The 22293-nt window shown below is 39.0% G+C and overlaps 1 non-coding gene across 1 annotated transcript; it reads right to left on the minus strand.

The window, feature by feature from the left end:
- Positions 1 to 321: 321 nt before the first annotated feature.
- On the minus strand, positions 322 to 363 carry LOC129550860 (small nucleolar RNA SNORD115). Its single transcript, XR_008684978.1, has one exon. It is a non-coding gene; the product is annotated as a small nucleolar RNA SNORD115 (small nucleolar RNA).
- Positions 364 to 22293: the final 21930 nt, after the last annotated feature.

A 22293-nucleotide genomic window follows, 5' to 3' on the forward strand; every position in this document is an offset into this window, starting at 1 on the left:
GTTTCTGATTAATTTCGAAAAGTATTCATTTGGTCTCTCGCAAGACTCTCACCAGAATAACTGATGGAAAGGCACAATTTGAAGGAGTTAAGGAAAGGCCCCATCTATGGTCTCTTGGTGGTTGGTGGAAGTGGTGATCAGGAAAGAAAGCTGAAGGCAGGACCACACTTTGGTCATGTGGAAGCTCCTAGAAAAAATGGAGTCTCAAGGGTTTTCCTTGAGGGTTTGTGTGCCTCCACACCCAAATCCCAGGGCTCTGAAAGGGACAGAATCACCCTCGACCTCTTGCCCCTGGACTGCCACCTCCATTGGGCCTCAGTGTAATCCTATTGAACATGATTTTTAGGTCATCATCTCTCTTCACCAGGACAGTTAATAGGAGTTAATATGTTTTATTTTCAGGCTTCTTTTTTTGATTTTCATGTATTGATTTCCTCTTTCTTCAACATGCTTAGTATAAAATGTTAACATTAATATTTTGTGAATATTAACTATAATATTTTTGATATTTATTAGAAATATTTTTAGGAATTTTTTAAACTAAGCATAGTTGCTTTTTCCTTGTTATTTTCTCAATTTTAGGATTGTCATAGTTGAAAATATACTTTTTTAGTGATAATTATATATTTTTTCAAAAGTAATCATTATAGTTTTGTTAACACCATTATTTCCCACAGAAACGGACTGTTTGTACATTTTATTACTTTTTTTCATGTTTAATTATGATATATGAGATCATTTCATTGATGAGCTTTTATCAGTTATGATTTATAGTGATACCTGTTTTTTTCATTGCATAAGAACTTTTTCAAATATTTTGAAGCCACATGTGTCTTTTGATTATAAATTAAATATACATGCATTTTTAATTTTGATTTTTTAGCTGGAAATTAATTTATGGCCTTTTTTGAACCATGTTATTAATAAGGTTTTGTTTTGTCATTTTTTTAAAAAATATCTTGCTAACTTGATACAGCCTCTTCAGGGGTTCACCCTTAAGCAGAGTGAAAAGGCTGGCTTAAAACTCAACATTCAAAAAACTAAGTTTACAACATCTGGTCCCATCACTTCATGGCAAATAAATGGGGGAAAAGTGGAAGCAGTGACAGATTTTGTTTCCTTGAGCTCCAAAATCACTGAGGATGGTGACTGCAGCCATGAAATTAAAAGATGCTTGCCCCTTGGAAGGAAAGCTATGACAAACCTGCTGTACTTAGTTGCTCAGGCGTGTCTGACTGTTTGTGACCCCATGGACTGTAGCTTACCAAGCTCCTCTGTCCATGGGTATTCTCCAAGAAAGAATACTGGAATGGGTTGCCATGCCCTCCTCCAGGGGATCTTCCCAACCTAGGGATCGAACTGGGTTCTCCTGCATTACAGATGGATTCTTTACCAGCTGAACTACCAGGGAAGCCCACGACAACATATTAAAAAGCAAATATATCACTTTGCCAACAAAGGTCAGTATGGTAAAAGCTATGTTTTTTCCAGTAGTCATGTATGGATGTGAGAGTTGGACCATAAAGAAGACTGAATTCTGAAGAATTAATGCCTTAAAATTTTGGTGCTGGAGAGGACTCTTGAAAGTCCCTCAGAAAGCAAGAAGATCAAACCAGTCAATCCTAAAGGAAATCAATCTTGAATACAAATTGGAAGGACTAATGCTAAAGCTGAAGCTCTAATACTTTGGCCCCGTGATACAAAGAGGTGATTCGTTGGAAAAGAGGCTGATGCTGGGAAAGATTGAAGGCAAAAGGAGAAGGGGACAACAGAGGATGAGGGGGCAGATTCAGAGGACATGAATCTGAGCAAACTCTGGCAGATAATGAAGGATAGGGAAGCCTGGTATGCTGCAGGTCATGGGGTCACAAAGAGTTGGATGTGACTTAAAGACTGAACAATAACTTGATCCAGAGGAAACTCATTTCATAATGCATGTAAATGTATCTTCTTATATATTTAGGTAAAAATAAATTACACCAACCTATGGCAAATGTGGCTCAGAAAGTGTCTCACACTATTTCAGGACAGCGTCATCCAAAATACTGGATTTGCCCTTAATGTTACCTGGTTGCTCATTGAGAAAAAAATATTTCTAATTCTGTGACTCATGTTCAGTTGTAAATGATAATCTTTTGACATCATTTATACCATATTCTTTATTATACAGTCAGTCCATATTAGGATCTATAATTTTTTATGTTTCTTAGTGTATATACTAAATATTAGGTAAGAATTTTGGTTCTACGACAGTACAACTACTATATCTCTAAACTTTTTAATGTCATTTTCCTTCAGTATGGGACATTCTTTAGTGCTTCAAATAGAATCCTGTAAAAATATAAAAATATTTTCATCATGTTTGTTGAATTAGATTAACCACTATGCTGGGGACCAGTGAAACAAAATTTCTCAACTTCAGTATTATTAATTTCATGTTAAAATGAAATTTATAAGCTTATATCAAGTAAGTTAGTCACTCATTCAAAAGGATGAACCATAGGGATGGGATGGGGAGGGTGGTGGGAGGAGGGTTCAAGATGGGGAACACTTGTACACCCAGGGCAGATTCATGTCAATGTATGGCAAAACCAATACAATAATGTAAAGCAATTAGCCTCCAATTAAAATAAATAAATTAAACAAACAAACAAAAACCCAAAAGGAAATCCCATATCCCTATTCAGTTTGTCTTCTGCTTAAACCTATTATTCTTAGGAGGGCATCTTCCTCAGTCAATTTTCCATTTGGAATATAAATATGACCAAAGGTAACTGGACACCTATCATTAATGCAGTGTTGCACTTCCTGGTTGAATGTCTTACTCAAAGATACATTGAGATAAAAGCAGTGGACTACGTCCTGAATGTACTTTAGTGTTAAAAAAATAAATATCTGAAACAAAGCTTATAGGATGAGTATTTTTTTTTTTATCTTTGAGCTAGATAGACAGGATTGGTTCACATGAGTTTCTTTCAAGGTTTCACTGTCTCAAATCCCAAATAAAATGTCTAAAAAGGAAATAATGATTCCCCATATTAACATATTTCCCTGTATTGTCACCTAGGTTTATCCTCATTTTAATTATATTTATGATGATTTTATGATCAGTAAAGTCTTCATCTTACTTTAACACTACAGGTTCTCATCATTGTTCCAAGCCCTGGCACTCGATACACATTCATATACTTGGACCTGAATATACATACCAGCCAATTATGGTACCAATTTGCAATGGCATTTTGATATATTCAGTAGTGGGCACCTGAATCACCTTAATTTTCCAAGGTTTCAAGCCAAACCATGTTCTTTCTTTGTACTCATTATTTAAGAGTACAGGAGTAGGACAGGTATTAAAATATAGAACTAAGTTTTGTGAAACATGACCCTTGAATGCTTGAATAATGGAGCAATATGGTCAATACTCAGAAAATTACCTAGTGTAGAGGTTGTAGACTATTGATAATCCTACACAAGAATGACACAAAATACAGGTTTCTTTGGAGAACCACTCAGAAGATGTCAGGAGAACAAGAGCATCTCAAATATTATCCTTTATTTATCAAAAGATGTATATGTATATATAGTCACTCAGTTGTGTCTGACTCTTTGTGACTGCATAGACTGTAGGCCACCAAGCTCCTCTGTCCATGGGATGTCCCAGGCAATAACACTGAAGTGGGCAGCCTTTTCTTACTCTAATATCAAAAGATGCCGTACCAGTAACGTCTGGCATTGTCTACTGCCAAATATGAACTCTCCTAAAATGATGCATATGAAGCGACATGAAACAAATCGATCACCAGGCTACTAGAAATAGTATTCATTTCCAAGCATCCTCCAACATACATAGGACAAACATCATTACACTGAAAATAATGCATAAACATGATACACAGGCACTGAAAATTATATATAGGTTTCCTCATTAATATAATCAACTTTAGGTTTAATAATAATAGAAAATTACTGAATCTCATATTTTAATCTATGGTGGCAGAGTCTTACATTTGTTAAAAATTTTTCAGTGACCCTAAGACAGCATAACATTGTTCAGTCAGTTCAGTCGCTCAGTCGTGTCCGACTCTTTGCGACCCCATGAGTCACAGCACGCCAGGCCTCCCTGTCCATCATCAGCTCCTGGAGTTCACACAAACTCATGTCCATCGAGGCGGTGATGCCATCCAGCCATCTCATTCTCTGTCATCCCCTTCTCCTCCCGCCCCCAATCCTTCCCAGCATCAGAGGCTTTTCCAGTCAGTCAACTCGGTTAGGATCCCATTTAATATTATAGGGGTGGGCTTCCCTGGTGGCTTAGATGGTAAAGTGCCTGCAATGCGGGAGACCCAGGTTCGATCCCCGGGTTGGGAAGATCCCCTGGAGAAGGCAATGGCAATCCACTCCAGTACTCTTGCCTGGATAATTCCATGGATGGAGGAGCCTGGTAGGTTACAGTCCATGGGGTCACAAACAGATACGACTGAGCGATTTCACTTTCACTTCTTTCTTTGATATTATATAAATATTGGTTTTAGTCATGTATAGAGACCTGGATGAGTAGTAATAAAATTTTCTTAACAATTATCATGTGAAATTCAAATAATAAACAATGATTTTGTCATAAGATGACATCAAGTAGATCAGTCAGTCGATAAGATTATCCCTCTTAGCTCAGCTGTTAAAGAATCCGCCTGTAATGCGGGAGATCTGGGTTCCATCCCTGGGTTGGGAAGATCCCCTGAAGGAGGGCATGACAACCCACTCCAGTATTCTTGCCTGCAGAATCCCCATGGACAGAGGAGGCCTGGCAGGTGGGGTGGCACAGACATGACTGAGTGACTTTCACTTTCATATCAATATTCAGGCTGATTAAAAGAATAAACCTAACTGCTTTGGACAGTGATACATTTGGAATGAATTTATGGCTAAGGTTGCCACTTGCCACATAATGTGAAGGTGTAATTCCTAGCAGTATATCTTACTGTAATATGTAAAGAGAGAGAGAGAAAAAAAAAAGCCAGGGATAGAACCCAAATTTGCAACACTATTAGGAATTATAAATATTAAACAAAGCTTAATGGATGAACATTTTCTTCACTTATAAGCACATAAATTGTAAGCACATAACTTATAAGCACATAATTCTTTGGCAATGCCAAAGAATGCTCAAAGTACCGCACAATTGCACTCATCTCACACGCTAGTAAAGTCATGCTCAAAATTCTTCAAGCCAGGCTTCAGCAATATGTGAACCGTGAACTCCCAGATGTTCAAGCAGGTTTGAGAAAAGGCAGAGGCACCAGAGATCAAATTGCCAACATCCACTGGATCATGGAGAAAGCAAGAGAGTTCCAGAAAAACATTTACTTCTGCTTCATTGACTATGCCAAACCCTTTGACTGTGTGGATCACAATAAACTGTGGAACATTCTGAAAGAGACGGGAATACCAGACCACCTGACCTGCCTCTTGAGGAACTTGTATGCAGGTCAGGAAGCAACAGTTAGAACTGGACATGGAACAACAGCCTGGTTCCAAATAGGAAAAGGAGTACGTCAAGGTTGTATAGTGTCACCCTGCTTATTTAACTTATATGCAGAGTACATCATGAGGAACTCTGGGCTGGAAGAAGATTGCTGGGAGAAATATCAATAACCTCAGATATGCAGATGACACCACCCTTATGGCAGAAAGTGAAGAGGAACTCAAAAGCCTCTTGATGAAAGTGAAAGAGGAGAGTGGAAAGGTTGGCTTGAAGCTAAACATTCAGAAAACGAAGATCATGGCATCTGGTCCCATCACTTCATGGGAAATAGATGGGGAAACAGTGGAAACAGTGTCAGACTTTATTTTTTTGGGCTCCAAAATCACTGCGGATGCTGATTGCAGCCATGAAATTAAAAGACGCTTACTCCTTGGAAGGAAAGTTATGACCAACCTAGATAGTATATTAAAAAGCAGAGACATTACTTTGCCAACCAAGGTCCGTCTAGTCAAGGCTATGGTTTTTCCAGTTGTCATGTATGGATGTGAGAGTTGGACTGTGAAGAAAGGTGATCGCCGAAGAATTGATGCTTTTGAACTGTGGTGCTGGAGAAGTCTCTTGAGAGTCCCTTGGACTGCAACGAGATCCAACCAGTCCATTCGAAAGGAGATCAGTCCTGGGTGTTCACTGGAAGGACTGATGCTGAAGCTGAAATCCAATACGTGGCCACCTCATGCGACGAGTTGACTCACTGGAAAAGACTTTGATGCTGGGAAGGATTGGGGGCGGGAAGAGAAGGGGAAGACAGAGAATGAGATGGCTGGGTGGCATCACCGACTCGATGGACATGAGTTTGAGTGAACTCCGGGAGTTGATGATGGACAGGGAGGCCTGGCACGCTGTGATTCATGGGGTCGCAAGAAGTCGGACACGACTGAGCGACTGAACTGAATTGAACTGAAGCACATAAATTGGTATAGAAACAAATGTTTTTCTTAAGGTTCTACTGTCTCAATTCAAATATATCTCCTTGAAGGACAGGTACCCATCTAACATATTAGTTTCAAATATGTACAGGAGGAAACTTATAGTTAAGTTAGCTTTTGTAGTTTGGAGAAGTTTCAATCTGTGATTGCTAAGTTTCAGCTCTTCTATGATTAATATTTTTATATTATTTAATCTCTTTATATATGGTAACATGCCCAAATCTAATTATTGCCCTAATAGGTGAAATTTTGTATTTCAGTTCTGCATTTGTTGAATAACTGTTATTCAGTTATATGAGTGAAGGTTTGTGAAAAATATTTGGCTACATTTTTTTCCCAGCAGGTTTCATTCCCAGATGTCCAATTACAAGTTATTTCTCAGTTGTATTTTCACTTTTCTCTATTGCTGTATTCTGTATTAGGTTTTGATTCCACCCTGTTTGCACTTGAGTTACATCTTTCTGCAATTGTTCTAAGACACTAAGTATGTTTGTCTCTATTTCAACATCAGTAGAGTTTGCAATTGTGGCCTCACTTTCTATTTACCTATACACATAGTATTTAGCAAATCTATTTAGTTTGATCATGACATTATTTTACTATTTATGTAAAAACTCTTCATAAAGTCTATTGCATACAAGTAGAATTGAATAGACTCAAATTAGAAGTAGTAATATTAAAAGAAATAATTCATTTGATGATCTTAGGAGCCTTAAGTATGGGGAATGGAGATGGTCAAGTTCTAAACCGGGTAGTCTTATTTTTAATGGGACAATACATTTTGGGACTTGCAAGGAACTACCTTTTATAATTTGTGCTGGGGATATTTCTTTCTCATTGACATTAATTTCAGTCCTGTTAAACTGGACTCCAGTGGCAATGTAAGATAGAGAGTAGTTGGAGTTTTGTGTTATTGTTCAAGGACTTTCAGTTTGAATATATTTGTATTTAGTTTGACGGGTTAAAAAATTCTTCCCACTTGTATATTCAAGAACATAAAGGGTTATACTTAAGACTGTTTTATTTGGGCAATATTGATAGTTGATGGGACTTGGACATTTTCCATTCTTATAAATTTAAACTATCCAATTGAAGTATATGGAGTGTTATGAAAAAATAGATGTTTCTAGAGTTCCCACTCCATTTTCAGAACATTTGTAATTGATTCAAAATTCCTTGAGGTTAATAAACTCAGTTTTATTTTTTATTTTATTTTTTTATCTTTTGTTGAAAGTGTTTATTTCACACACTTCATTCACTTGGGAAAACTGAATGATAAAGGTGGCATGAGGGAAAAATCAAGCTTTCACAACTGGAATTTAAAGGAAAAACTTAACATAGTTTTTCCTTGCATCCTAACTATACTATTTTAGACTGACCCATGTAAAGGCAAATAATGCTTTAACCAACAGAGTGAGAAACATTAAGCATCCAGTCTTCAGTTCAGTTCAGTCGCTCAGTCGTGTCCGACTCTTTGCAACCCCATGAATCACAGCACGCCAGGCCTCCCTGTCCATCACCAACTCCCGGAGTTCACTCAAACTCATGCCCATCGAGTCGGTGATGCCATCCAGCCATCTCATTCTCTGTCATCCCCGTCTCCTCCCACCGCCAATCCCTCCCAGCATCAGAGTCTTTTCCAGTGAGTCAGCTCGTCACATGAAGTGGCCAAAGTATTGGAGTTTCAGCTTTAGCATCAGTCCTTCCAATGAACACCCAGGATTGATCTTTAGAATGGACTGGTTGGATCTCCTTGGGTAGTCACAAAATAGTAGCAACTAAGCAGTCCTCTGCTTTGTAAACTGATAAAGGATTAATCTCCAAAATATACAAGCAGCTCCTGCAGCTCAATTCCAGAAAAATAAATGACCCAATCAAAAAATGGGCCAAAGAACTAAACAGACATTTCTCCAAAGAAGACATACAGATGGCTAACACACACATGAAAAAATGCTCAACATCCCTCATAATCAGAGAGATGCAAATCAAAACCACAATGAGATACCATTTCACACCAGTCAGAATGGCTGCTATCCAAAAGTCTACATGCAATAAATGCTGGAGAGGATGTGGAGAGAAAGGAACCCTCTTACACTGTTGGTGGGAATGCAAACTAGTACAGCCACTATGGAGAACAGTGTGGAGATTCCTCAAAAAACTGGAAATAGAACTGCCATATGATCCAGCAATCGCACTCCTGGGCATACACACCGAGGAAACCAGAATTGAAAGAGACACATGTACTCCAGTGTTCATTGCAGCACTGTTTATAATAGCCAGGACATGGAAGCAACCTAGATGTCCATCTGCAGATGAATGGATAAGAAAGCTTTGGTACATATACACAATGGAGTATTATTCAGCCATTAAAAAGAATACATTTGAATCAGTTCTAATGAGGTGGATGAAACTGGAGCCTATTATACAGAGTGAAGTAAGCCAGAAAGAAAAACACCAATACAGCATACTAACGCATATATATGGAATTTAGAAAGATGCAAATGATAACCCTGTATACGAGACAGCAAAAGAGACACAGATGTATAGATCAGTCTTTGGGACTCTGTGGGAGAGGGTGAGGGTGGGATGATTTGGGAGAATGGCATTGAAACACGTATGTTGTCATATGTGAAATGAATCACTAGTTCAGGGTCGATGCATGTTATAGGATGCTCGGAGCTGGCATGCGGGGATGACCCAGAGGGAGGATAAAGGGAGGAGGGAGGTGGGAGGGGGGTTCAGGAGGGGGAACTTATGTAAACCTGGGGCGAATTCATGTCAATGTATGGCAAAACCAACCAATATAATATTGTAAAATAATTTGCCTCCAATAAAAAATAAATTAATTACATAAAAAATAAAAAAATAAACACACATACACACACACAAAAGAAAGCAATGTGCAGAAATGGAAGGACTGACAGCACCCATCTTCTGCACTGTGCCTGCATGAAGTACAATGTGGTCTTTGCCAGTATTTCAGACCTGAAGCCTGGAGCAGGAGGAGAGGACTAAGGAATGGAGACAGGAGTGGATAATAGAAGTAAAAGAGAAAGATTGCTTTTTGAGGGTCTCCTATTTCATCAGTAAGTTGTTGTTGTCTATACTGGCATTTTGAAAAATATACTCAGTTTTAAAGGATTAATGAAAAAAAAAATAAAGGAAGAATGACTAACACCATAAGCTTCATGCTCAACTAACATGAAATGGATAAATATCAAAATTATAAATGGTCAAGATAATTAAGAAGTAACACAGCAATCTATCTCTCCTGCTGTTTGTCCATAAGAGAAACTTTTTAGTTACTATTTAGAGGATTTAACCTTAAAGTTCTTGAATGACTTCCCTGTTGGCTCAGAGAGTAAAGAATCTGCCTGCAATTGGGAGACCTGGGGTTCTATCCCTGGGTTGGGAAGATCCCCTGGAAAAGGGAACAGCTATCCACTCCAGTATTCTGGCGTGGAGAAGTCCATGGACTGCATAGTCCATGGGATTGCAAAGAATCGGACATGACTGAGTGACTTTCACTTTCTTCTTTTTCTTAATGGCAAGTGAGGTCCACTCAATCATAGATGTTGATCTCACAAGAGAAATATGCCTCTACTTGGGTTTCTTCTTTACCTTGATGGCAGGGTGAATGATCAATAAACTTATCTGGTGAGATATTGGAACAATTCGATATATACCAGATCTCCTGTTCAATATTGATGACACGGCTCCTCAGTGGAATTTTTATAGCATCTCGCTATAGTGATGGCAAAATAAGTCCAGGAAGGCCACAGAATCTTTAAGTATTATACTTGATCATGATTACTTTTTATTGCATCAGAAAATGGATTAGGCTTAATCTCTAAATCCAAACATCTTCTAAATGATATTTGAGAAATATTGAATTGCACTCATCTCAAACACTAGTAAAGTCATGCTCAAAATTCTCCAAGCCAGGCTTCAGCAATACATAAACCAAGAACTTCCAGCTGTTGAAGCTGGTTTTAGAAAAGGCAGAGAACCAGAGATCAAATTGCCAACATCCGCTGGATCATGGAAAAAGCAAAAGAGTTCCAGGAAAACATCTATTTCTGCTTCATTGACTATGCCAAACCCTTTGACTGTGTGGATCACAACAAACTGTGGAAAATTATGAAAGAGATGGGAATACCAGACGACCTGACCTGCCTCTTGAGAAACCTGTATGCAGGTCAGGAAGCAACAGAACTGAACATGGAACAACAGACTGGTTCCAAATAGGAAAAGGAGTATATCAAGGATGTATATTGTCACCCTGTTTATTTAACTTCTATGCAGAGTACATCATGAGGAACCCTGGGCGGGAAGAAGCACAAGCTGGAATCAAGACTGCTGGGAGAAATGTCAATAACCTCAGATATGCAGATGACACCACCCTTATGGAAGAAAGCAAAGAACTAAAGAGCCTCTTGATGAAAGTGAAAGAGGAGAGTGGAAAGGTTGGCTTGAAGCTCAACATTCAGAAAACTAAGATCATGGCATCGGGTCCCATCACTTCATGGGAAATAGATGGGGAAACAGTGGAATCAGTGTCAGACTTTATTTTGGAGGGCTCCAAAATCACTGCAGATGCTGATTGAAAGCCATGAAATTAAAGACGCTTACTCTTTGGAAGGAAAGTTATGACCAACCTAGATAGCATATTAAAGAGCAGAGACACTACTTTGCCAACAAAGGTCCATCTAGTGAAGGCTATGGTTTTTCCAGTTGTCATGTATGGATGTGAGAGTTGGACTGTGAAGAAAGCTGAGTGCTGAAGAATTGATGCTTTTGAACCGTGGTGCTGGAAAAGACTCTTGAGAGTCCCTTGGACTGCAAGGAGATCCAACCAGTCCATTCTAAAGGAAATCAATCGTGGGTGTTCATTGGAAGGACTGATGCTAAAGCTGAAACTCCAATACTTTGGCCACCTCATGCGAAGAGTTGACTCACTGGAAAAGACTCTGATGCTGGGAGGGATTGGGGGCAGGAAGAGAAGGGGAAGACAGAGAATGAGATGGCTGGATGGCATCACTGACTCGATGGAAATGAGTTTGAGTGAAGTCCAGGAGTTGGTGATGGACAGAGAGGCCTGGAGTGCTGTGATTCATGGGGTCGCAGAGAGTCAGACACGACTGAACGACTGAACTGAACTGAACTGATGCTTACTAGAGGGATTTAATCTAATTTCAAAGAAACCAATGGTAAGGCTTTGGGCCACCATGAGTGATTTGATGTAACTGAGCCAAATAAATTGTAGGATATATTCATTTATTCCACTCTTTAGGAACTGGAAATGGTAAGAAGTAGACAAACTTTGAGTATTTGCAGGATGTTGCAAAGCTACTAAATTACAAAAAATACAGAAGCAATTTATTGGATTCTAGATATTTAGGAATTCCAAAAGTTGAGATGATATATTTCAGATGTTATAGATCTATATAGACTTACATAGTGTTATAGATAATATACTTGGGCATCAGTTTTAGCCTATGGAAACTTGTCTGGCCATCTGAACATCATACTCAGCATTACTAAAAATATTTGATACGTCGGACACGACTGAGCGACTGAACTGAACTGAACTGAAAGGTATAATTGTGATCAAGTCCATTTGCCACCATATTCCACCATATTCCATACAACATTGGATGTAGATGGCTTTCTTAGGAGTTAGTGGTAAAGAATTTTTTCAAGCAACATATCTTTGTATTTTCTCCTAAATTATTTAGCCCTGTATAAGTGTTGCAAGATTCCAAAATAATTAGCATTTTCCCTCTGTTTGAATGAGTTGGTCAGTGGCATGAAAAAGCCACACAATTATACAACTGAAAAATTGTAAGGAAAAATTTCCATCATGTAATTTCCATTTTCCCATGTTGCTCTTACTTACCCTTGATTTATAATTTTTAAATTCTTATAGAGTGAGATATTTCTGAAATTGTCAGAGTTTCTGGGTAGAAGTAACAGGCATTTAATTTTTCTAGTCCAAAACTTTGTAGCTCTTTTCACAATTTGGTCTGAAATTTCTTTTTTAAGATAACTTTTTCCCAATATGCATTTTATAAAGAGTAATTTAAATTTGTTAGAGAATTTTCAATGACTCTAATACATTTCTATTTCATATCTCATGTAATATTTCAGTTCTATCAACATTTGAAAGCCTCCATTCTTCCAAAGTTGGCTGGTGGCATAATAGAACATATTTATTATCAGCGTAGTTACTCATTTTAAGACTAAAGGCTAATCTAAGGTAACATTGGCAACATGCCAAAAGAGGCATCTTGGGCCTAGTTCCCTCACAGAAGAACAATTTAGCAACCATACACAAATGAAGAGAGAGTTTGACACCTCAAGTGCAAGGCTATAGTGCACTGGCGGGGCACAAAAGTACAAGAAAAACACATCAAGAAGGGTTAGAGTAAACATTTCATTTTGTACATTCTCATCCCTTCCCTGAGCTGGAACAGCAATATGTTGAGAAGGATCTCTTTGGCCATGATTTCTCCAGTTTAGGAAACAGAAACTAAGACATACGTCCACTTCCCCAGGGTTTCAGGACATTGTTTGAGAGGTATGCTTTTTTCTTATCCCACATGGAACACTGAGGGAACTGTCTTTGATGTACCACCCATGGATAGTAGGAACAAGGGAAAGGGTTATGGGCTCACTGCAACTGATGCTGCAAATCTTGACAGAAGTCCTGTACCCCTAATAGCAACCTTGTCCATCAAGGACCCTTGCTAGGAGCATTGCTAGAACAAGGAGCCCTTCACGAGTTTCCCCCAGTCAGAGAGGCCAGACTGCAGCCCTGCCCAACTGTAAAGCCAAACCCACCCCTCCCCTATCTCAGAGCCCAGCAAGTGTCCTTACTCAATATCAGAGTATTGGCAGTTTGCTTCAACTGTCCATGGATGCTAAGAACTGGCCTTTCCATAATCCCAGGCTGAACTGGCTGATGAATGACTTTTTCTTCCAAGCCAAGCTCTAATGACTTGAAGTGACAACTTCCTCAAATGTGGAGATATCAATACAAGGATATGAGGATCACAAATAATCAGAGATACTGAACATTATCAAAGGAAATGAACAAAGTCATAATAACTAACCCTAAAGAAATGGAGCCCTAACAACAACTTGATAAAGAACTCAAAATATTTTAAAGAAACTCAGGGAACTAAAAGAGAAGATGCATAAACAACTGAATAAACCCCCAAATAGTACAAGAACAAAATGAAGTTCAACAAAGAAAAACAAGAAAGAATCAAATAGAAACTTTACAGCTAAAGAATGCAACTATTACACTAAAAATTTCAATAGGGAACTTCACCAGTGCACTTAGTCAAACAGAACAAAGAATTGGTGACTTTGAAGATAAGTCATTTAAAAGTATTCAGTCAGAGAAACAAAAAAAGAAAAAAAATTAAAAGATGAAGCCTACGGGAGAATGGAACACCATCACATGGGACAATATCTGCATTATGGGAATTCCAGAAAGGGAAGGGAAAAAGAAAGAGAAATTGTTTTAAAATATAATGACTGAAATGAACATAGGGGTACATGTGGTTTTTTTGATTATGGTTTACTCAGGATATATGCCTAGTAGAGGGATTGCTGGGTGATATGGTAGTTTTATTCCTAGATTTTCAGGAGTCTCCATACTGTTCTCCAACAGTGGCTGTATCAATTTGAGTTCCCACCAACAGAAAAAGAGGGTTTCCTTTTCTCCACGTCCTCTCCAATATTTATTGTGTGCAGACTTTTTGATGATGCACTATTTAGCTATAACATGGAAGCAAACTAGATGTCCATTGACAGACAAATGGATAAAGAAGTTGTGGTACACATACACAATGGAATATTACTCATCTATAAAAAGGAATGCATTTGAGTCACTTTTAAAGAGGTGGATGAACCTAGAACCTATTAAAGAAAGTGAAGTAAGTTAGAAAAAGAAAGGCTAACATATATTAACATGTATATATGGAATCTAGAAACATGGTACTGACAAACCTATCTACAGGGCAGTAATGGAAATGCAGACATAGAGAATGGACTTTTGGAAAGAGTAGGGGAGAAAGAAGGTGGAATAATTTGAGAGAGAGTAGCACTGAAACATACATTACCATATGTAAAGAAGATAACCAGTTGGAATTTGCTGTATGACACAGGGAACCCAAACCTGGAGTGCTATGACAACCCAGAGGGCTGGGATGGTGAGGAGAGGGGAGGGAGACTAAGAGGGAAGGGGACATATGTGTACCTATGGCTGATTCATGCTGATATATGGCAGACCATCATAATATTATATGCTTATTTAACTTATATGCAGAGTACATCATGAGAAACTCTGGGCTGGATGAAGCACAAGCTGGAATCAAGATTGCTGGGAGAAATATCAATAACCTCAGGTATGCAGAAAACACCACCCTTATGGCAGAAATGGAACAAAACTAAAGAGCCTCTTGATGAAAGTGAAAGAGGAAACTGAAAAAGTTGGCCTAAAACTCAACATTCAGAAAACTAAGATCATGGCATCTGGTCCCATAACTTCATGGCAAATAGATGGACAGACTTAATTTTTCTGGGCTCCAAAATCACTGCAGATTGTGACTGCAGTCATGAAATTAAATGATGCTTGCTCCTTGGAAGGAAAGTTATGACCAACCTAGACAGCATGTTAAAGAGCAGAAACACTACTTTGCCAACAAAGGTCCATCTAGTCAAGGCTATGGATTTTCCAGTAGCATGTATGGATGTGAGAGTTGGACTATAAAGAAAGCTGAGGACTGAACAACTGATGCTTTTGAACTGTGGTGTTGGAGAAGTCTCTTGAGAGTCCCTTGGACTGCAAGGAGATCCAACCAGTCCATCCTAAAGGAGATCAGCCCTGAATATTCATTGGAAGGACTGATGCTGAAGCTGAAACTCCAGTAATTTGGACACTTGATGTGAAGAACTGACTCATTTGAAAAGACCCTGATGCTGGGAAAGATTGAAAGCAGAAGAAGGAGATGACAGAGGATGAGATGATTGGGTGGCATCACCAACTCAATGGACATAAGTATGAGTAAACTGCGGGAGTTGGCGATGGACAGAGAGGCCTAGTGTGCTTCAGTCCACGGGGTCGCAAAGAGTTGGACACGACTGAGCTACTGAACTGCACTGAACGATCCTCCAATTAAAAATTAAATTAAAAAATTAATGTCAGACAACTTCCCAAATTTGCAGAGCAAAATGGAATTCATGAAGCTCAAGAGTCACCAAATAGATTGAACCCAAAGTGGTCTAAACCAAGGCCCATTACAATTAAATTTGCAAAGACAAAGTGAGAACCATAAAATCAGCAAAAGATAAGTGTCTCTTCACATATATGGGAATTCACAAAAGACTACAAGTGGATTTATCAGCTGGTATCCTGTAGTCTAGGAGAGAAACAAGATATATTCAAAATACTATAAAAGAAAACACATGAAAAATTTCTCAACATCCCTCATAATCAGATGAATTAAAGTCAAAACCACAATGAGATACCCATTTCACACCACTTAGAATGGCTGCTAGTGAGAATGCAAACTAGTACAGCCACTATAGAGAACAGTGTGGAGATTCCTCAAAAAACTGGAAATAGAACTGCCATATGATCCAGCAATCGCACTCCTGGGCATACACACCGAGGAAACCAGAATTGAAAGAGACACATGTACTCCAATGTTCATTGCAGCACTGTTTATAATAGCCAGGACATGGAAGCAACCTAGATGTCCATCTGCAGACGAACGGATAAGAAAGCTTTGGTACATATACACAATGGAGCATTATTCAGCCATTAAAAATACATTTGAATCAGTTCTAATGAGGTGGATGAAACTGGAGCCTATTATACAGAGTGAAGTAAGCCAGAAAGAAAAACACCAATACAGTATACTAACGCATATATATGGAATTTAGAAAGAGGGTAACCTTAACCCTGTATACGGGACAGCAAAAGAGACACAGGTGTATAGAACAGCCTTTGGGACTCTGTGAGAAAGGGTGAGGGTGGGATGATTTGGGAGAATGGCATTGAAACTTGTATATTATCATACGTGAAATGAATCACCAGTCCAGGCTCGACGCATGATACAGGATGCTCGGGGCTGGTGCATGAGGATGACCCAGAGGGAGAATATGGGGAGGAGGGAGGTGGGAGGGGGTTCAAGAAAGGGAACACATGTACACCTGGGGAGGATTAATGTCAATGTATGGCAAAACCAACCAATATAATATTGTAAAGTAATTAGCCTCCAATTAAAAAATTAAAAAAAAATTTTTTTTAATGTAAAAAAAAAATACCTTGCCAATCAAGAATATTAAACTGGTTGAAAGTGTCCTTTAAAAATAGAGATGAGATTAAGAATTTCCCTGTTAAATAAAAAAATTCGGAGAGTTTATCAGCACTAGACCTACCTTACAAGAAATTCCTTAGGGTGCTCTTCAAGTTGAAATGAAAAAACATTAAAAAGAAACACAATAGTATATAAAAGTACAAATCTCACTTGTAAAAGTAAATATATAGACAAAGACAAAATAGTGTTAATGGTTTTAATAGTGTATGGTGGCACATAAATTAGTTTAACTCTGTTACATAGTGCAAAAATTAAAAAAAAACTATTAAGAATACCTTTAACCATAAGATATTTTTAATAGATTCACAATTTATAGATAGAAATAAAATCTGACATCAACAATATAAAGAGTGCATATGGCGGAATGGGTGAATTTAACTGGAATGGGTCAATTTATTCAGATGACCATTATAACTACTACTGTGGGCAGGAATCCCTTAGAAGAAATGGAGTAGCCTTCATAGTCAACAAAAGAGTCTGAAATGCAGTACTTGGATGCAATCTCTAAAATGAAAGAATGATCTCTGTTCATCTCCAAGGCAAACCATTCAATATCATAATCCAAGCCTATGCCCTCACCAGTAACGCTGAAGAAGCTGAAGTTGAACAGTTCTATGAAGACCTAAAAGACCTTTTAGAACTAAACCCAAAATAGATGTCCTTTTCATTATAGGGGACTGGAAGGCAAAAGTAGGAAGTCAAGAAACACCTGCAGTTACAGGCAAATTTGGCTTTGGAGTACAGAATGAAGCAGGGCAAAGTCTAATAGAGTTCTGCCAAGAGAATGCACTGGTCATAGCAAACACCCTCTTCCAACAACACAAGAGAAGACTTTACACATGGACATCACCAGATGGTCGACACCGAAATGAGATTGATTATATTCTTTGCAGCCAACGATGAAGAAGCTCTACACAGTCAGCAAAAACAAGACCGGGAGCTGACTGTGGCTCAGATCATGAATGCCGTATTGACAAATTCCAACTGAAATTGAAGAAAGTGGAGAAAACCACTAGACCATTCAGGTATGACCTAAATCAAATCCCTTATGAGCATACAGTGGAAGTGAGAAATAGATTTAAGGGACTAGATCTGATAGACAGAGTGCTTGATGAACTATGGACGGAGGTTCGTGACATTGTACAGGAGACAGGAATCAAGACCATCCCCAAGAAAAAGAAACACAAAAAGGCAAAATGGTTGTCTGAGGAGGCCTTACAAATAGCTGTGTAAAGAAGGGAAACGAAAAGCAAAGGATAAAAGGAAAGATATACACATTTGAACGCAGAGTTCCAAACAATAGCAAGGAGAGATAAGAAAGCCTTCCTCAGTGATCAATGCAAAGAAATAGAGGAAACCAGTAGACTGGGAAAGACTAGAGATCTCTTCAAGAAAATGAGAGATACCAAGGGAACATTTCATGCAAAGATGGGCTCACTAAAGGACAGAAATGGTGGGGACCTAACAGAAGCAGAAGATATTAAGAAGAGGTGGCAAGAATACACGGAAAAACTGTACAAAAAAGATCTTCACGACCGAGATAATCACGATGGTGTGATCACTCACCTAGAGCCAGACATCCTGGAATGTGAAGTCAAGTGGGCCTTAGGAAGCATCACTACAAACAAAGCTAGTGCAGGTGATGGGATTCCAGTTGAGCTATTTCAAATCCTGAAAGATGATGCTGTGAAAGTGCTGCACTCAATATGCCAGCAAATTTGGAAAACTCAGCAGTGGCCACAGGACTGGAAAAGGTCAGGTTACATTCCAATCCCAAAGAAAGGCAATGCCAAAGAATGTTCAAACTACTGCACAATTGCACTCATCTCACACGCTAGTAAAGTAATGTTTAAAATTCTCCATGCCAGGCTTTAGCTTAAGGTTCTGGTTCACATGAACCATGAACGTCCAGATGTTCAAGTTGGTTTTAGAAAAGGCAGAGGAACCAGATATCATATTGGCAACATCCATTGGATCATTGAAAAAGCAAGAGAATTCCAGAAAAATATTCCAGAAAAAAACATCTATTTCCTCTTTACTGACTATGCCAAAGCCTTTGATTTGTGGATCACAATAAACTGGAAAATTCTGAAAGAGATGGGAATACCAGACCACCTGACCAGCCTCTTGAGAAGCCTGTATGCAGGTCAGTAAACAACAGTTAGATCTGAACATGGAACAACAGACTGGTTCCAAATAGGAAAAGGAATACGTCAAGGCTGTATACTGTCACTCTGCTTATTTAACTTATATAGAGTACATCATGAGAAATGCTGGGCTGGAGGAAGCACAAGCTGGAATCAAGATTGCTGGGAGAAATATCAATAACCTCATATATGCAGATGACACCATCCTTATGGCAGAAAGCGAAGAGGAACTAAAGAGGTTCTTGATGAAAGGAAAGAGGAGTGAAAAAGTTGCCTTAAAGCTCAACATTCAGAAAACGAAGATCATGGCATCTGGTCCCATCACTTCATGGCAAATAGATGGGGAAACTGGGAACAGTGGCTGACTTTATTTTTCTGGGCTCCAAAATCACTGCAGATGGTGATGGCAGCCATGAAATTAAAAGATGCTTACTCCTTGGAAGGAAAGTAATGACCCACCTAGACAGCATATTAAAAAACCTAGACATTACTTTGTCAAAAAATTTCCATCTAGTCAAGGCTATGGTTTTTCCAGTGGTCATGTATGGATGTGAGTGTTGGACTATAAAGAAAGCTAAGCACTGAAGAATTTATGCTTTTGAACTGTGGTGTTGGAGAAGACTCTTGAGAGTCCCTTGGACTGCAAGGAGATCCAAGCAGTCCATATTAAAGGAGATCAGTTCTGTGTGTTCATTGGTAGGACTGATGTTGAAGCTGAAACTTCAATACTTTGGCCACCAGATGCAAAGTGCTGACTCATTTGAAAAGACACTGATCCTGGGAAGGATTGAGGACAGGAGGATAGGGGATGACAGAGGATGAGATGGTTGGATGGCATCACTGACTCAATGGACGTGGGTTTGGGTATACTCCAGGAGTTGGTGATGGACAGAGAGGCCTAGCCTGCTGCTGTTCATGGGTTCGCAAAGAGTTGAACACGACTGAGTGACTGAACTGACTGAACTGATATGGGGGGAAATAAAAGTGTAGAGCTTTTTATGCACTTTAAGTTAAGTTGTGATTAACCCTCAGTTTAAATTAGACCATTACAACTATAAGTGGTTCAATGCAAGTCTTACGGTAACTACAAAAGAAATAACCTATGGTAGATCTACAGAAGTTGAAGAGAAAATAAACAATATAACTGCAAAAAGAATTATGAGCTCAAGAGAACAGAAGGAGAAGAGAACTGCAAATCAGGCAAAAAGCAATTAACAAAATGACTATAGTAAGTCCTTACCTGTCAATGCTTTCTTTCAGTAAAAGCATCAAACTGATGATTCAAAGAGATAGAATGAGGGAATGGGTAAAATAACAAGCCCCAACCATATGCTGTGTACAAGAGACTCATCTTAGATTTATGTGCATACATAGGCTGAAAGTGAAGAGATGAAAAAAGTATGCAAATGACAACAAAAAAGCAGGAATGTCTATGCTTATATTAGACAAAATAGACTTTAAGACAAAAAAACTGTAACAAGAGACAAATAAGTCACCACACAATGATTAAAAGACCAATTTAAGAAGATGTAACAATTACTATATATGCACCCAACATCAAATCATCTAGCAGACTAAAGAGATTTGATGGAAGTAGAGGGAGAAATAGGAACATTGAAATAATTATAGCTGAATAATAACCCCTTGATGGATCAAAGCCTTATCATGATAAAGGAGCTTGTGTAACCCAACGAAGCTATGAGCCATACCATGCACGACCACCCAGGATGGACAGGTCATAGTAAAATGTTCTGACAAAATATGGTCCACTGGAGGAGGAAATGGAAAACCATTCTAGTATTCTTGCCTGAAGAATCCCATGGACAGTATGAAAAGGCAAAAAGATATGATACTGGAAGATGAGCCACTAGGTCAGAAGGTGTTCAGTATGCTACTGGGCATAGAGTGGAGGGCAATTATTAATAGCTCCAGAAAGAATGAAGTGACTGGGCCAAAGTGGAAATGATGCTTGGTTATGGATGCGTCTGGTGAAGTCTGATGCTGTAAAGAACAATATTGCATAGAAAACTGGAATGTTGGGCCCATGAATAAGGGAAGTTGTACATTATCAAACAGAAGATGGCAAGATTGACATCAACATTATAGGTATCAGTGAACTAAAATGGACGGGAATGGGCGAATGTAAATCAGATAGCCAGTATATCTACCACTGTGGACAAGAATGCCTTAGAAAAAATGGAGTAGCCCTCAGAGTCAGCAAAAGAATATGAAACGCAGTTCAGATCAGTTCAGTTGCTCAGTCGTGTCCGACTCTTTGAGACCCCAGGGACTGCAGCACTCCAGGGCTCCTTGTCCAGCACCAACTCCCAGAGTTTACACAAACTCATGTCCATTAAGTCAGTGATGCCATCCAACCATCTTGTCCTCTGCCGTCCCCTTCTCCTCCTGCCTTCAATCTTTCCCAGCATCAGGGTCTTTTCAAATGAGTCAGTTCTCACATCAGGTGGCCAAAGTATTGGAATTTCAGCTTCAGCATCAGTCCTTCCAAAGAATATTCAAGACTGATTTCCTTTAGGATAGACTGGTTGGATCTCCTTGCAGTCCATGGGACTCTCAAGAGTCTTTTCTAACACCACAGTTCAAAAGAATCATTTCTTCCGCGCTCAGCATTCTGTATAGTCCAACTCTCACACAGATGCATGACTACTGGAAAAACCATTGCTTTGACTAGACTGACCTCTGTTGGTAAAGTAACATCACTGCTTTTTAAACATGTCTAGGTTGGTCATAACTTCTCTCCAAGGAGCAAGTGTCGTTTAATTTCACGGCTGCAGTCACTATCCGCAGTAATTTTGGAGCCCCCCAAAATAAAGTCTGTCGCTGTTCCCACTGTTTCCCCATCTATTTGCCATGAAGTGATGGGATCAGATGCCATGATCTTAGTTTTCTGAATGTTGAGTTTGAAGCCAGCTTTTTCACTCTCCTCTTTCACTTTCATCAAGAGACTCTTCAGTTCTCTTTCTTCCATAAGGGTGGTGTTATCTGCATATCTGAAGTTACTGAAATTTCTCCCAGCAATCTTGACTCCAGCTTGTGCTTCATCCAGCCCAGCATTTCTCATGATGTGCTCTGTTAGCAGGGTAACAATATACAGCCTTGATGTACTCCTTTTGGGATTTGGAACCAGTCTGTTGTTCCATGTCCAGTTCTAACTGTTGCTTCCTGACCTGCAAACAGGTTTCTCAAGAGGCAAGTCAGGTGGTCTGCTATTCCCATCTCTTTCAGAATTTTCTACAGTTTGTTGTGGTCCACACAGTCAA

Source organism: Moschus berezovskii, chromosome 21, assembly GCF_049115385.1.
Source record: "Moschus berezovskii isolate FMDL1 chromosome 21, NW_MosBer_1.0, whole genome shotgun sequence".
In the NCBI taxonomy this organism is placed as follows: domain Eukaryota; kingdom Metazoa; phylum Chordata; class Mammalia; order Artiodactyla; family Moschidae; genus Moschus; species Moschus berezovskii.